Source organism: Mauremys reevesii, linkage group 12, assembly GCF_016161935.1.
Source record: "Mauremys reevesii isolate NIE-2019 linkage group 12, ASM1616193v1, whole genome shotgun sequence".
In the NCBI taxonomy this organism is placed as follows: Eukaryota; Metazoa; Chordata; order Testudines; family Geoemydidae; genus Mauremys; species Mauremys reevesii.
The window spans coordinates 41,627,307-41,642,146 of record NC_052634.1 but is presented as its reverse complement, the minus strand read 5'-3'; the positions used below and the strand labels follow the sequence as shown (position 1 = coordinate 41,642,146).

General features: G+C 50.8%; 4 non-coding genes and 1 pseudogene across 4 annotated transcripts; 2 read left to right on the top strand and 3 right to left on the bottom strand.

Annotated features, from left to right (window-relative positions):
• Window positions 1–14,840, bottom strand: part of LOC120375815 — a 451,158-nt pseudogene that overhangs the window by 48,368 nt on the left and 387,950 nt on the right.
• On the top strand, window positions 387–458 carry TRNAG-UCC. Its single transcript has one exon. It is a non-coding gene; the product is annotated as a tRNA-Gly (tRNA).
• Window positions 4,470–4,541, bottom strand: TRNAC-GCA. Its single transcript has one exon. It is a non-coding gene; the product is annotated as a tRNA-Cys (tRNA).
• Window positions 6,533–6,614, top strand: TRNAS-AGA. The gene has a single exon. It is a non-coding gene; the product is annotated as a tRNA-Ser (tRNA).
• TRNAI-UAU lies at window positions 8,450–8,543 on the bottom strand. The gene is made up of 2 exons: window positions 8,506–8,543; window positions 8,450–8,485 (listed from the first exon to the last, which is right to left on the bottom strand). It is a non-coding gene; the product is annotated as a tRNA-Ile (tRNA).

Here is a 14,840-nt window from a genome sequence, read left to right as displayed (position 1 = left end):
ATTCCAATGGGTGGGGGAGACTGCGGGAACTATGGGATAGCTATGGGATAGCTACCCACAGTGCAACGATCTGGAAATCGACGCTAGCCTCAGTACATGGACGCACACCGCTGAATTAATGTGCTTAGTGTGTCCGCGTGCACTCGACTTTATACAATCTGTTTCCAAAAAACAGTTTCTGTAAAATCGGAATAATCCTGTAGTGTAGACATACCCTGTGATTAATAACTTTGGTGGCTAAATGAAAGGCTGATGGTTCAAACCCAGGTGAAGATGGAGTTTGTTTTTTTTTAGTGATGAGAATCCAGTACATTTTAACTGGTAGAAAATCTCCTCAATGCTGCTCTAGCCTCATTGGGCAAGCATAAGTGGTCCTTTTGCCAAATGCATTGGTGGTATAGTGGTGAGCATAGCTGCCTTCCAAGCAGTTGAGCTGGGTTCGATTCCCAGCCAATGCAGATATGTGATGTTTTCTCTGCTGGGAATTGGTTTAATTTCAGTCACGTTGTATCAGTTTATCAATAGAATGAGAGAATCAATGCCCTGCAGGTCATTCAACACAGAAGAAAGGGGCGGGACTATACAATGAGCTGTTGGAGTTAGCCTGGTATTACAATGTTTGGTTTTTTTTTTTTAAATTTCTTTTCTTCCCTCTCCCTTTTAGACTCAGAGCCTTTAAGGTCAGAAGGGACCAGTGTTATCATCTAGTCCGACCTGCTGCACCTTGCAGGCCAAAAGACCCACCCACCCACTCCTGTAATAGACCCAGGAGGAGAGGCAGCTCTGTGCACTGCCCCTACCCCAGGCAGCACATGGGGCCCTCTGCTCCCCTCCCCCCATGGGTGTGCAGAGATGTGCCAGCAGCACTGAGGTGGCTCCCTGCCCACTCTGCCTCCATCCCTCCGTGCCACTCCCAGAAATGGCCGGCATGTCCCAGCATCCCCTGGGGCGGGGGAGTGTCTCCATTCACTGCCCCTGCCCCGAGTACCAACTCCGCAGCACCCATTGGCCAGGAACTGCAGCCAATGGGAGCTCTGGGGGCGGTGCCTGCAGGCAGCGGCACATGGAGACCCCCTGGCTCCACCCACCTAGGACCTGCTTCCGCAGGGTTGTGTGTACCAGTCACTTTGGGAGCTGCAGTGCCCGGGGTAAGCGCCACCCCTCCTGCACCCCAACCCCCTCCCCCAGCGCAGAGCCAGCACCCCACACCCAAATTTCCTCCCAGAGCTTTGCTTGTCTTCCTTTCACCCAAAACCATCCTTCTTCTCCTGGGCTGCAAGTAGCCATCCCTGGGAAGCCAAGAGGCAGGCACAGGATTCTGCCTCCCAGCAGCCAACCGCACCTCCCCAGACTTTGCAGAACGACTGGTGACGCTCTACTAACCCCACTTAGATGCACTGAGGCGCTGAGCTTCTGCCCTGCCTTCCTCAGCTCGACTTTCCTCTTTTGTCCCATTCCTGCCTCACTCCCTCCTTTGGCAAGTCATGCAGAAGAGCCGGCCGCCATAGGCCAATCTCCAAGGGCAGAGGAGACCAAGCCACAAGGCTTCAAAAGGTGAGTGGCCCAGATCCTCTAGCTTTCCCCTGCTGATGCCAAGGTTTCTTCTCAGCTCATTTCACCACCCTCTGCCATGCAGGAGTTGGGGTTATCACAGGGACGGACCAGTGGCAGCAGTAGGAGCGCCTTGCTGGACAGGCAGAAATAGTAAGCCCTCCTATTTCTGTCTGGTTTTGAGCCAGGGACCTTTTGTGTGGTAGGCAAACATGATAACCAATATACTACAGAAACTCTGTTGCAGTGCTTTCTCCCTCCCTTCATAAGAATGGCCATACTGGCTCAGACCAAAGGTCCATCCAGCCCAGTATCCTGTCTGCCAACAGTGGCCAATGCCAGGTGCCCCAGAGGGAGTGAACAGGTAATGATCAAGTGATCTCTCTCCTGCCATCCATCTCCACCCTCTGACAAACAGAGGCTAGGGACACCATTCCTTACACGGCCTGCCTAATAGCCATTAATGGACTTAACCTCCATGAATTTATCTAGTTCTCTTTTAAACCCTGTTATAGTCCTAGCCTTCACAACCTCCTCAGGTAAGGAGTTCCACAGGTTGACTGTGCACTGTGTGAAGAACCTCCTTTTATTTGTTTTAAACCTGCTGCCTATTACTTTCATTTGGTGTTCCCTAGTTCTTATATTATGGGAACAAGTAAATAACTTTTCCTTATTCACTTTAAGGTGTGGGGGCTGGGCTGGGCTGACTTTAGTCCCAGGCTTGGATCTCCTGAATGACGGGAAACATCCTTTGCTGCTACGCAGGGACAGCAGGCTACTGGTGACATACCAGGGCTGGGATGTGAGGGGAATGTTGCATGGACTTTATCATACAGGCCCCATCTTGCTTCTCACAGCCCACAGGCGAGAATCTAGAGAAGGGTGAATCATTTCTCAGCTGCATTCTCAGGAGAAGCCGGTAGCCGTCCTTGACCAGAGACCCAGGAGCAACCACAGCAGTTCTGTGGACAGCTCTGGCTGCCAGGGGATCCAGCTAGGAAAGGGAGTGCTGGGGGCTCTGCAGTTTTTGACGTGGGGCTGTCTCAGGAGTCACAGATGGCTTTGTTGGGGGGGTGGGGAAGTAGGGACTACAGGATGTGAGGCTGGCTGAAATGAACCTGCACAAAAAACCTCCCCCTTTGCTCCAGCTAAGGCTCTACTTTGGCCTCTCCTCCTTTCATAAATATCTCCATATCTACCCCAGCTCTCAGAAACCCCCTCTCTCCCATGGGTATTTTCACGGTTTCTTCCTTTTTTCATGGAGAGAGAGAGAGAAAAAACAAACCTATTAATCTGAGCTACCGACACAGTTCACAGCATGAAATACACAATTTTGTGTTCAATGAGTTGTGTTCATTTACATAACATGAAAAATATGTTTTGGTCAATGCATGAAAACCTCACTGCATTGAACAACCCACTGGATATAGTTAATGTACTACAGAATATTTAAAGAAGTTAAGAAAGATGTGCTTATAAATTAATATGTTGTGCCATTTACACACGCACAAGACACAGAAGAAACTGAAATTTGAGCTACTAAAATTTCCATTTTCTCACAGCATTTTAGTTCTCAATATTGTTTTAATTTGCTTATTTTTTTGGAACTAGAAATGAGGAAAGAGTACACTGAAGTCAGTGGAATTACCGCAGTGAGGGATTAGTCTCATTATTTGCCAATAACAAAACCTTTGTTAACAGAGAGTTAACTTTGACTGTGAATATCTCTTACCTTCCAGAACATCAACTTCAGTAAAACTCAAACTCTGGAAAAACAGGGAATACAGAGTGACGGTACATGCCCAGATAACCTTAACTCTGCCCTCTAGAAGAGAATCCCTGATAGCATATGAGAACAAGGAAAGGTTTGGGGACAAATTACATTTACTTCCCAAGAGTTTGTTTCTTCTGTAATTAATTGATCCTGGCCCCATCAATTGATCCTGGCCTGGTGTCTGGCTGTGGAATTTACTGTTTACTATTTTTATCCCAGTATATTTAAAGGCAAAACTGCTTTACAAAAGCTCCTTTATTCTAGGTGATACAAACAGGTCACTTCCCAGCTATTTCAAGGAGATGGAATTTTCCTGACCCGCAGGGAACTTAAACTAACATGCTCAAGATCACACATTCCTTAGGAGAAAACGAAGGGGAAAAAAAACAAACCACCAAACCGTTGCTGTTTCTACCCAAATGATCAATGAGACCAGAAAGTGAGACTGTGCAATTAACTGTCTGGGACTACACTGACTCTGCAGTTACTTGGATGCAGACACACCCAGCTCTACGGTTGGTAAACGTACAGAGACTCTGCTGCTGCTCATAAACTAGAAGCACATGACCTCTGAACAGCTGCCATTCGAATGTATCTGAAAGTTACAAGGAACAACGATCTGTGTTAAAGGAAGGTTGCCATTTATCTGTGTTAAAGGAAGGTTGCCATTTATCTGTGTTAAAGGAAGGTTGCCCCAGTTGATGCTGTGTGCACAAAGAGAGGATTGAATGTGTAACAGGGAGTTTGGTAAATCTTGGTTATTTTAGTTTTGTAACAGGCTCCTGTCCACCTCCAGTAGAGTTTTCAGTCCCAATGGCAACTTACTTACCAAATGTAATACAGACTAGTCCATGCTTCTCACGTGGATGTGGTTCTTGTTCTTCTGCACATTGTAGCCCATGGAGGCCAAGAACCTGCAAATGTGTCTTCATGTGCCTTCGTTTAGTTGATGAAAACACAAATTAGACACTTAGAGGATTGGAACTGATTTCAGCTGGGGGACATGTTTGCTAGGTTTTTATGCATTTGCACAGGAAAATGTTGAGTGTTTCCATTCATTTCAGGTATCCCTGGTCAGTGGAGCTCCTGAACATAATGGAAATGGATATTCAATTATTATTGCTGTTGAAGGACCAGGCTTTTAAGGGGGCACTTGGATTTGAACCAAGGACCACTTAATCTGCAGTCAAACACTCTACCACTGAGCTATACCCCCTGACAATTATATTGGCAATGGCAGTGATCTTAAGGATCTTGAAACCTGAGAGTGGAGTTCATTTCTTCCACACCAGTGTTGCTGTCTGTGCATCCCGGAGCTATGGGGTGAGTGGGAAAGGCCCACAACTAGCTTGTCAGTATCAGCAAAGGAGCAGCCGACATCAGGACCAACGAGACGTGTTGGTGGCCCATCAGGAAGAATCCACTCTCCCAGAGACTTCTCGGCGAGGGCACGGTACACAATGGGGGCTCCCTACCCGCCACGTCCCAGCAAGGGTCTTTCTAGTCCCACTTCAGTGTTACCCAATTTCTAATCAGTCTTTGGCCCAGATTCCCTCCCTGAGCGGCACCAGAACATGCCTGGGCCCCCTGCTAGTGTTAAATCTGCCTTGAGCTGGGACCCAGCTTGGCAAAGAGCCTGCAGCCCCCTCTGTGCTGGGGAGTGAGATCAGCCCTGGCACTGGGCAGGGCAGCCCTGAGGGAATGAACCCAATGTGCCCGTGAGGCCCTGATCCAGAACCTCTGCCAGGCAGCTTGTGCTGCTCGGGCGTCTCTAGTCTCCAGTGAGGATTCAAAGCTTCTCTGCTCCAGGGGAACCCCTGGGGGAGGGAGGCAGGGCTCCTGCAGGATAAATCTTCCTGCCGGCAGAGCTCCGGTCCCCTCCTCATGGGCACAGGGCGCTGCACACGGCACCCACCACATGCACGCACCCCTTTGTGAGGAGAATCAGCTCTGGGATATTGGGGTCAACCCCCCCGTCCTCCCTGCAAACCTTCTCCTGGCTTCAGTGAGGGAATGGGGGCGTGAGGGGCTAGTGCGGTAACAGCAGCAGCGTGGCCGTGGGGCTCGGCCGGTGGCTGGGGCCAGTTGCCTGAGCATGAACCCAGCCGACACCAGGAGATGGACCCGGGTCACCAGCCCAACCCACCATGTGGCTGCTGCCGCTGCCCCGTTAGTGCACGAGCTCCCACAGACCATGCTGGGGAGAGCCCCCAGCTGCAGGGAAGACGCCCCTGAGTGCCTGGCAGGGCCCAGTTCCTGGCTGACCTGCACTGCTGGGGGTCAGGGGGCTGGGTGACAGGGAGGCGTTGGCTCTGGGGTGGGACTGTCACTTCCCCCCCCTGCCAAGCCAACAGGATCACAGCAAACGAAACCAGCTCGGCCAGCAGGAGAAGAGTTCAGTCCACGGCCTGGTGCATTCTGGGAGCAGGGGCGGGGCAGAGAAAGGGCAGATACGGGGCAGCTCTGAACACTATGCGCAGAACTGCCTGTCCTGTCCCGCAGCCCCTGTTACAGGGGGCTTTTAGCCATAGTTTTAATCAGGCCAATAAATTGAAACAAACCCCTGTTAAATCATTGCTCAGCCCGAGTCCTTCACCCACATTCCTTAGGGCATTGGGTGTTTCATTTCCTGCCTCCATTTCCCACAGAGACACAATTTCCTTTGCACAGATCCATGAACAGCAAAACCTCCCTGTGTCTCTGGTCTGAGCCAGGGCATTCGATTCCAGTGAAATCTTCTCTCCTGCAATGCGATGGTCAGACAGAGGGGACGTGGCACCTGCATCCCTGCCAGGGAGATATTGGCTCGGCTCTTTCTTTCTGCTGCTGTTGTTAGTCCATGAAACATCAAGGGTGGAATGCAAGGCTCAGTTCATGCAACAGCCCCCTGAAAAATTTCAGTGCCCCAGAGAAATCCTGCCACCTGATATTGGAATGATGTGCTGGAGATTTGACTAGGAAAGGGACTGTCTGAATTGTCAGAGTGGGGAATGAACAACAATCTACAGCAATGTCATTAACACAAACACACTCTCATCCTGCTCCAGCCGGAAGGGAAATGGGCAGGAATTCTCGCTGTTCAGCCAAGGACACACTTACACTGATGCACAGCCATGAATGTGATGGGGAAGCTGGTCTGAGCAAACAATTTGAAGAGACAATTCAGTGAGAACTGAATTATCGTGTAGTAAAACAATTATACATCAAGTAGTTGTGGCTGAGTGGTTAAGGCGATGGACTAGAAATCCATTGGGGTTGCCCCGCGCAGGTTCAAATCCTGCCAACTACGCAAGCTCTGCACTGTTGTTATGATTACTCTAGTTTTAGTGCCTGAGCATTCACAGTGCAAACTGGAGCTAAATCTAGTTTCACTCTGTCTGCACTTAAAATGCTGCTGTGGCACCTGCTATAGCACTCTGGAGTAGACAGTCAGTGGAGAGGTTTTCCCATCCCTGTAATAGCTGCATTGACAGAACAATTCTTCCTTTTCTTTAGCACTATCTAACCAGGGCTTAGGTCACTGTAACTCTATGGGTGGACGGGGGGTTTCATACCCTGAGAGACATCGCTCTGCCAGTGAAGTGCCCAGCGTACACCAGCCCTTAGATCCCTTTTGGTATTTCAATGCAGGCACTGACCTGTGAGAGGAAAACATCAGCTCACAAACACAGAGACTGAATTCCCCGCATTTAATCTCGCTGCACTTTCCAGAAAGTCACAAAATTCAATTCATTCTTGCTAGGACAGAGAAAAAATAAGTGACACTAAGTTTTTGTCTTGGTTAAATAAAATTAAGTGTTTAATTAATATAGTAAAAATCTGTACTGATTCCTCTAACTAACACCACAGCGTGAAATAGGAACAGAGACAAAGCTTGTCAGTGATGACTAATTTTGCAAATGATCTTCCCATTATTAATTTCCACGCTGCCCGCATTGGAGGTCTGGGCATCTCCAATGTCATAGCTCTGCATTCACCTTCCCCTTAGAATTGTTCTCCGACATTCGCCTTCCTCTGCAGCATGGGGCACGGGTCACTTGCTGGAGGATTCCCTGCACGTTGAAGTCTTTAAACCACGATTTGAGGACTTCGATAACTCAGACATAGGTTAGGGTTTGTTACAGGAGTGGGTGGGTGAGATTCTGTGGCCTGCGTTGCGCAGGAGGTCAGACTAGATGATCATAATGGTCCCTTCTGACCTTAAGTCTATGAATCGATGAATCTATTCCCAAATTTGGAAAATTGTGCAGCTCAGAATGTGAATAGTGACCCCATCTCCTTCCTGCACCTGCTCTACATTGCTCCACAGCAGCTTCTCCACCTGCAGAGTCACCCCAGCACTGCAGTGCAGCTGCCCAGGGTTCAGCAGGGGCCCCTGGCAAGGACCGTGGGTGCAGCTAACAGCCCGGTGTGCCTGGCCGTGAGGCAGCTGTAAAAAAGCAACACCCCCCCGGCCAGAAGTAGAGACTGAATTCCCCAACTTTAACATCATGACCCTGTGTAGAAAGCCACACGTGTCAGTTGTATTTTCACAGGGAGATGCAAAAATCAAGTGACCAATTTTTAAGTTGAGTAAATAAAGTTGAGGCGATAGTTATTAACCTCACAAAAATATACTAAAGATCCCTCAACATAACACCTGAAGGTGAAATATGAACAGAGACAAACCTTGTCAGCAAAGGCTCATTTCCCAAACTATCCTCAAAATGTTACTAATTCCCACCCCTCCTCCACAGGAGCTCTGTGCAGTGTAACTGTTCTGCAGGCAGCTTCCCATTAAATGCTGTTGGGGGACATTCCCAGGCCTGGAAATGTACCAACGACAGAATTTGAAGAGCAAACCTGGCTCCCCGCACCAGGCGGGATTTGAGTGTTTTGTCTTTGTCACTTAGTCTTTGTCAATAGTACAGACACCAGGGGCAGGACTCCAGGCTCTGCTTGAGGGATCCTGGCACAGGGCTGAGGGAGGAGAAAGGATTGTAGATTCTCACCTGCCCTCTGGAGAGGAGGTAATAATTGAAGGGGGCATTTCCCACTCCTCCCCTCCTCAGTGTCCCAGGGCTGGAATTCTACATTCCACAGGGCCAAATGAGGGGGTGATGCCATGTGGTTAATGAAAACCAGTGCTCCAGGTGAGATTTGAACTCACAACCTCAGCATAGCTCCTTTCAGCACTGCCCTATAAGTACTGTGCGCTAACTAATTGCGCCACTGGAGCACCTGCTGGATAGCATTTTCTGAAACCCCCCTAGGCTGATAAAGCCAAGGCGTGACCCCCAAAACATTCTCATTGGGGCTGGGAGCAGGTAGCGACAAGTGTTGTACTTGGTGGGGTGGATTCTTCTTAAGGGTTCCAGGCCCCATTTCACCCTTTTGTTCTTCCCTGTGTAATAACCGAGCTGGTTAAGACTCAATGGAGAGTCTTGCTGCAGCCCAACAGATCTGAAATCACTGATAACCAGCTCTAAGCATTAGTCCTGCTTTGGGACAGTGTCTCTCCTGCAAGAAACTGCCAAGTCTGCGCTAGCAGTGAGGCTCCCTCACTAACAGCTGAAATCAGGGAGAGCTGTGTGAAGTGCAGGGCCCCGGGGTGCCTGAACAGGGGGGAACAACACCCTAGGGCTTTTAAAAATGGGAGGGCTCTGCCTTGCCACTTTGTAATGACCATAAGGGCGAGTGAGGGTGGGGAGGGGACGGAGAGCAGTGAGCGGGAGGAGGGGTCTTGGGCGATGAGGCAGCGTAGGAGCCTCTTGTGGGAAATATCTCCTGCCCCACTGCCAAAAGGAGCCCCTTGAGTGGGAACGGTCAGAGGCCCCACTCGGGGGCTGGCCCTGCTTTCCTACCTGCTTTTCAACTGCTGCAAAAACATCCTGAGCAGAGAAGCAGCGGGCCAAAATACTTTTAAGCAGCTGCCAAAGTAGCTCAGTTGGGAGAGTGTTAGACTGAAGATCTAAAGGTCCCTGGTTTAACCCCAGCCTTTGGCAGCTTGCTCTCTGGAAGCACAGCGGTGCCTGCACCCAACGTGAGCAGGGCTGGCCTAGGGCAAAGCAATTTTGGGGGCCCTTTCCATTAAAAAAGTTGCAATACTGTATTCTCATGGGGCCCCTGAGAGATGAGAGCTGTCTTTCCGAACATGGTGGCCCTCAGGAATGGTGCCAGAGGGCTGCTGGGCAGTGGCAGGCAGGCATTGGGGATGAAAACTCCTCTGCGCAGCTGAGCAAGGGCAGTACCAGGGAAGGGGCATCTGTGAAAGTGGCCATGTGGAAGGTGGCAGGGATTTGGGGGCCCAGAAGGAGGTGCTTGCTGTTCAGTGCCTTGGAGCAGCTGGACTTGGCCATGGTGGGTGTTCAGGAAATGCACATTAACAACTCTAGGGTAGCTCAATAGGCAGAGGTTGATTGGAGGAAAGGCCTCCTGGACAGGGAAGAATGATGGGGCTGGAGTCTTGTTCTTCACATTCACGGTGCGAGTACAGAAGGTGGTGGAGCTTAGACCAGGGAGGGCATTGCTGGTGGCTTTGTGCTCTGTGGCACTGATTACTGCTATATTAGTGTGTATGGTCCCCAGTTAAGGCATGAGAGGGAAGATCAAAGGCTCCCTTCCTCAGGACTGCATGATGTTTGGTGTTGGGGGGGATTTTAATTGTGTCAGCCGGCCTGAGCACCGCTGGTCCTGTTTTCCCAACCTTCAGAGGAAACATTTTTACAATGAGCACTACCTGGTGCAGGTCTGTAGTGAGGTCGGCTTAGAGGAGCTCACTCCAGCCACAGAGGGGGTTCACCTTTCTGCGGGGACAGACCAGGACTCGCATTGACCGGATTTATACTTAGCTTTTGTGTCTTTAGCATGTTGCTTCTCAGATTCTTTCTTGGCCTGACTTGTTACACTTTGACAATTAACAGGCCAGAGTTTGTGCACCTTCCTATTATCCTCACTAGGATCTGATTTCCAAATTTTAAGGAATGACTTTTTGCCTCTAATGGCCTCCATTACTTGGCCGTTTACCCAGAGTGGCTTTCTGCTGGTCCTCCTATTGTCGTTTCTGATTTAGGGCAAACGTTTCATCTGAGCCTCTAACTGCGGTGGTTTTAAACGCTCTGCATGCTGCTTGCAGGCACCTAACACTTGAGACAGCAGCTCCTTTTAATTCCCATCCAACCATCTGTACTTATGCTGATAGGTCGACTTTAGGTCTTTAACTTTGAGCGGTAGCTGAGAAGATGGTAAATCGGGCAGAAACCCATTCGACAAACCTCTTTATTTCCTTGTTATTTCCTGACTTAGTCATTCATGGCCTTTTCCTTATTTCCTGGCTGAGGCGGCAGCCTGCCAGGGAGCTCCCTGGCACCTCTGGCTGCCTGGGCTGAAGGCAAGAGGCAGGCCTGGGCGTGGCGCGGGCCTCCTGTCCTGGAATGAGGCTGCAGTGCTTCCTGGTCCCCTTTTCCCACCCACACCGGCAGGCGGCTGCTGCGGGAGAACACGAGGGAGGCTCTGGGGGCGCTGGGCAGCGCTGTGTGTGTGGCTGTCAGGGGAAAGAGCCGAGGCTCCCGACTCGACCTGCCATTGACTCGCGTAGCTCTGCGCACCGTCAGCCGGGGCGGGGCGGGCCAGGCCGCGGACGTGACTCAGGCTTGGGCCGCATGGCCGTGCTTTCCTGACGAGGCATGAGGCAGGCCAAGAGCTTTGCACAGCGTACAGGGAAGTGGGAGCGAGGTGTCTTTGAGCCGGCCTGTCTCCTCCGCTTCTCCCTTGCCGCTTGGGCGGAGGCGGGAAGGGAGCGAAATGTTCCCGGCTGAAGGTTTTGCGCTCGGCCTTGAGGATTAAACCTGAGGCTCTGGCATGGCTGCTGGGAGATGCGCTTTTGCAGCGCGGCCCCCACACTCTTGTAGGCAGCAGGTGAATCCACTGTGTCCAGGAGGGAGCCTTCAACGTGGCAAAAGGGGGACATCACGGCTCCCAGCAGACCTTGAGGAGCCCATGAGGAGCCTTCAGTGGCATCCCTGGGGGAGCATAACCCCCCCTCCTTTCCATTAACAGCTGCACTCACTGACCCATGATACCACAGAGACACCTACCAGCAGCTGGTTTGCCAGGGCTGCTGCCCAGCACCCTGCAGCGCTTCCTGCCAGTGCCAGAGCTCACCAGGCGCTAGCCTGGAGCCAGGGCCGCTAGGCGCTGCTGAAGAAAAGCCAGCAGAGGGACACAGTGGAAGCGTCCTGTGCCCATCACACAGAGGTGGATCAATCAAAACCCTCTTCTGCCAGCACCAGGCCTCCTGCTTCTTACACTGGGCCTGCAAGCGAGGGGGCGGCTGGCACGGTGCCAAGAGTCTAACCTGTGAGGCAGGAGGCGGCTGACGCCTGCAGCCTGCTGGGGAGCTCCCAGAAGTTATTAAGGGACAGAGACTCCTCAGTGCCCTTAGTAACAAGGGTTTGGGGGTCACAGAGGCCAGTAAGGGGGTCACTGTGTCGGCCCTATAGCCCTGGGTGTCAGGTCGCTGTGCAGCTTTGATCTAGAGCTCGGATCCCAACAACCAACCAGCAGCCCACAGCCTCCCCCTGGGTCTGCCCCACCTGGTTACTCCTTACAGGCCGACCTTACCCCCCTTCCAGCCCCGGATTCACCCCCTAATCATCCTACTGCCGCTCAGAGCCACAGCCGTGGAGGTGCTGAAGGAGGGAGGGGTGACTCTAGGGTGGGGTTCTTCTCTAACGATGGCTGGCAGAAAGGTGGTGCTCAGCTCTGTCAGCGACCTGCCCAGTTGCCTCGCTGCCAGGGGATGCAGACATTTCTCTAAGGCACATAAAGGGGCTATTTAGTGTTGAAGCAAATGCGAGGAATGTGCATTTATGAGAGGAAATTTCCATCTCTTCAACAGCTGTACATCAGGGCTCCAGTGGCCTAATGGATAAGGCATTGTCTTCCGAAGCCAGAGATTGTGGGTTCAAGTCCCATCTGGGGTGAAGATCTACTTCTTTCCTCTATATTGCAAGGAAAGGGCCTTATTTTCAACCAGGAAGCTGGGAGATGTTTCTTTGTTTGAGCACAACGTCCTGGATCTTGGGAACAATCACCAAGGATATTAGAAGGCTCAGTCTGGTGACCTAATGGATGCAACCACACACCCCCATCCCAGGGCAGCCCCATCTGAGAACCAGGATCCATGGAGCAACATTCCCTCCTGCCCTGACAGGTGGGCTGTGCAGATGATGGTGGAGGGCAGCAGGATGGGAGGTTGCACTAGCGCTGCCTGGGCTGTATCTGCGCCAAGGATAAATGGGAGGGTCATGCAGCCTGTGCCTGACATTCCACAGTGCTACATTCACTCCAGGAACAAGTCAAATCCTGCACCAAGGGTGGTGAATTCCCATGTGAGCACACAGTGCCCCTGTGCACCACACATGCTGCACACACATCAACTGCAGCAAAAGAGACACAAACTGCACACTGAGGAGACAGCTGGTTTGTTTCCAGGTTGCTTTTATTTCCAAAAGTACTGAGGTGTGATCTCTCTTCTTTTTCCGTAGGCAGAAACGCAATGGAGGAGAATCTCACATCCCTGAGCTGCCAGGTGACAGTGGCAGGAAGAAAACGCACTGCAATGAAATTTAAAAAACACTCATAAATAATTTAACAATGAGAAGTAATTAAATAAAAAAAAAATCCAATGGACACACATGCTGGTGGCTTGTTCCCACCCCAGAGAGCGAGGGGCAGGGAGTGTGTGAAAGGCAGGTAGTTAAGTCTGAGGGAGCATATTCATATTTCATACAAGTTAAAGAAATTATAGCAGACAGCTACAAAATACTCCATTTGGTAACATCAATACAGAATATATAAATCTACAAGCAATACAGCCATACACAGGGTGTCCACTTAATACCAGAGTTCCCACGGCCAAATAGCTGGAAGTGCCTTCACAGTCACTGCTAAACGAAACAACATTGTGCAGAACCAAGAGCAGCCCTGCTGTGCTGTTAGGAAGCCTGCAGGAGACCCAGCAAATCAATCTATGATTCTGTGCTTCTGCTTAGTAGTTACCAAGTGTGATCAATGGAAGCGGGGGGGAGGGTTGCTCCCTTTTTTGGACACCCAGCCAGCCAGTAGCTATAAAATCCCTCGGAGGCCTGGTCTACACTATGACTTTAGGTCGAATTTAGCAGCGTTACCTCGATTTAACCGTGGACCCATCCACACGACAAAGCCCTTTTTTTCAAATTAAAGGGCTCTTTAAATCGATTTCTTTACTCCACCTCTGACGAGGGGATTAGCACTGAACTCAGCCTCGTCTGGTCGAATTTAGGGTAGTGTGTACACAATTTGAAGGTATTGGCCTCCGGAGCTATCCCAGAGTGCTCCATTGTGACCACTCTGGACAGCACTCTCAACTCAGATGCACTGGCCAGGTAGACAGGAAAAGGCCTGCAAACTTCTTAATTTCGTTTCCTGTTTGGCCAGCGTGGTGTGCTGATCAGCACAGGTGACCATGGTGAGCTCATCAGCATGATGTGCACATTGCCGGGGCACATTGCCCGGCCCATACTTTGTGAGAAGTCTATGACCATATCTATGTCCTCATCACTCTTATCACCGCACTGCTGTCGCCTCCTTGCCTGGTTTTGCTTTTGCAGCTTCTGGTTCTGCGCTGAGAAAAGGTGTGAAACAATTGTCTGCCATTGCTCTGATGGAGGGAGGGCGACTGACGGCATGGCTTACAGGGAATTAAAATCAACAAAAGGGTGGCTTTGCATCAAGAAGAAACACAAACAACTGTCACACAGAATGGCCCCCTCAAGGATTGAACTCAAAACCGTGGGTTTAGCAGGCCGTTGATTTCACAAAACAAATCAGGTCAATTTCTTGTTTTGATCCATCTAGCTTTTACATCTTAGGCTGGTAGCAAACGGGGCAGTACAACTGCTAGCCATCGTCATCGCCTGGCTGCTTGGCAGAAGATGGGAATGAGCTGGCTGAGTCACTCCCTTGTCTGCCCAGGCACCCCAACTGATCTCACTGAGATCAGCTAAAAGAGCACCTAGGAGTACAATGACAATGGCTACCAATCATAATGCACCTTCTGCTGCCAAAAGACAATGAGCTGCTGCTGTGTAGCAATGCAGTCCCATGTCTGCCAGAACCCAGGAGACGTACGGTGTGACGGTGAGCTGAGCGGGCTCCATGCTTGCCGTGGTATGGCGTCTGCTCAGGTAACCCAGGAAAAAAGGTGCGAAATGATTGTCTGCTGTTGCTTTCACGGAGGGAGGGAGGGCGAGGAGGGTCTGATGACATGTACCCAGAATCACCCGCAACACTGTTTTTGCCCCATCAGGCATTGGGATCTCAACCCAGAATTCCAATGGACAGCGGAGATTGTGGGATAGCTACCCACAGCTACCCAAATTGCAATGCTCCAGAAGTCGACGCTCCCTTGGTACTGTGGATGCAGTCCAGTGACTTAATGCACTTAGAGCCCTTTGTGTTGGGACACACACAATCGACTGTATAAAAACAATTC